Genomic DNA, 2,415 nt, shown 5'->3' with positions numbered 1-2,415 from the left:
GAAACTGTTTTTTTTTTTTTTGTCTAGTGAAGCAGTTTCCATCCACGATTGAAAACCTCATTTTCAGTAACACAGCATGTTGCAAATATTAGATCTTCCCCAAACCCAGGATGTCGCTATACTCATCACAAATTGTCATCAAAAAAGAGTTATCCTCAGCAGACGGATTAGCTTCAGTCTCCCTCATGCCGGATTTGACCTTTCGGTTGTAAATTGCAGATGGTTATCGAGGAAAAAGAAATCACAACCGGGGGAATCTGATCCCTTAACTAAAACTTTGGGTCTGTCGGAGAAGTTTGAACCCTGAAAAGTTTGTTCAAAACGTGTCCATGCGGAGGGGTTTCATCTCTTTTTCCGTCAGTTTTTGACATTATCAGGTGTTCTAATAGGATTCTGGCAGATACACACACACACATCCAGGTGTGCACACAGGAGCACACACTTCACACAGCGTTTGATCTGGCTCGCAGTGAGGTGACATCCCTCTGCCAGTAACGAGGCCCACTCTCGAGGAAGGAGAACCTAAGGTCAAAGAGGCAACTACAATTCCACAGGCTTTCATTTAGTGCTCAGCCCAACCACCCCACCTGTCTTTGAGTTGAGATTAAAGACCTTCAAAAAAAATAGACAGAGAAAAAGAAAGAGGGGGTGAAACAGAAAAAAGATAAAAAAAAAAAAAGTTCAATGACAAAAAAAAAAAAAAAAAAAACCTCAACTGTCATAACTCAATGTCATTGTATCTCCGTAAAGTCTCAAAAGGGAATTGGTAATTGGCCAGGAGAGTAGGGGAGTAGGGGACCGGGGAGGAGAAGGGACCCGGGTGTAGGTTCTTAAGCTGTGTAACATTGTTGAGGTATGCTGCACGCGTCGTCTCTAGCCCCAGGCAGAGAGAGGCCAGCTTGGCTGAAGAGAAAGTCGTGCCTCCGCAGCATAGTTCTAAAATGGTATTGATGTCAAAAGGGAAAAAAGCTCAATGGCATATCCTATTGTTCCTGGGTGCATAAAAGGCAAAGTGGCAGCCCCACCACAGCGTTAAGGGAAAAAAAAAAAAAACGCTCTGAGTCATAAAGAATTACCGCTGACTGCTCAATAGTTAACCAATTGAGTTGTTGGGGGTGGGGGGGGGGGGGGGGTGAGAAGGAGGAGGTGATAATTCAAAGCTTTCCATGTGAAAAAGAGACACATAAATATTCCAACATAATTGGGCGGTCAAAAGAAAATGTGCAGGGAGAAAGAGGCCACTCAAACACTTACTCATCGCACCACAATGCCTTTTTTTTTCAATAGTAAAAAAAAAAAAAATTCGGGAAAATTCGACTAAACCACAGCAGGAGGTTCTTGTGTAATATGTGGTGACAAAAAAATGTTGACAAAGGCCAGTGACCATCTCAGGACTCCTCGAAACTCTTGAAGAACCCTTCAACTCCCTCTGGAGTGACAAAGCTGGGATGATGGCCTCTATTCATTCCTGTTCATTCAGCCTTTTCTTTAATTCCCGTGTTATGTGTAGTGCACGGTGCAAAAGTCCATTGAGTTGAGAGTTCAGTGGAGGCCAGGAAGATCAAAGGGTGGACTGAGGGTAAGCATCACATCAAAGGGACAGCCCACTGGTATGGAAGCCAGGGGGACAACCTAAGCTCTAGGGCTTAATAAAGGATACACTGAACTAGGCTTGCAACACACTCTAGGTGGCCTACCAGTTGATTTCTTTTTTTTTCTTCAATTTTGCTCCTCCGACTAGCAAAGTTGTTTTCCGCTGCGATGCTCTCGCCTGGCCAATAACTGAAGGTTAAATTGAAAGCTAAATATTGTGCCATCCGGTGAGGAAAACTAAACTATCGGATTATGGGACTCAATTTGAGACCGCAATCCAGCTTCATTCACAGAGCAACAACAATCCAGAGCTGTGACACCGACAGTACCAACATCAGAATTCACTCAAGGCCATATTTCTACAAAAAGCCAATCGCAATGTGTACTTTAACGTTGCATTTCCCTTTTCATCAGCGTTAGCCTAACTCTTGGTATTCCTGGATGCCGCCATCATCGCTTTGACACTCCAGTCCAAACAATGGAATCCCCCTATCCGTGACAAAGCCCCTTATTAACTATTAAAAGGTACGTGTAAAAAAAAACAGCCCTGACATAAAACCGTTGTCGTCCTGCCAAGGCCTTCGCTCTCAAAGTCAGCCAAAACAAAGCAGCTTGTCAAATAAAACATTTCACCATAAATATTTTACCGTGAATCGCAGGCAGGTTGAAAGCCACATCTCTGCAGCGTCTTCATCCTCGCAGAACGGCAGATTGTTTGGGTTAAGCCACTCACCTATCTGACCTCCCACCTAATACTTCATTTCTAGATTTACTCTGTTTGACCATTTGGATATATTGCTAAATCCTACAAGGTTTATCCAG

Source organism: Centroberyx affinis, unplaced genomic scaffold (genome assembly GCF_046629955.1).
Source record: "Centroberyx affinis isolate AG114_WGS23_722 - 3 ecotype Tasmania unplaced genomic scaffold, CSIRO-AGI_Caff_v1 ptg000072l_1, whole genome shotgun sequence".
NCBI classification, from domain to species: domain Eukaryota; kingdom Metazoa; phylum Chordata; class Actinopteri; order Beryciformes; family Berycidae; genus Centroberyx; species Centroberyx affinis.
This window is presented reverse-complemented; position numbering follows the sequence as displayed.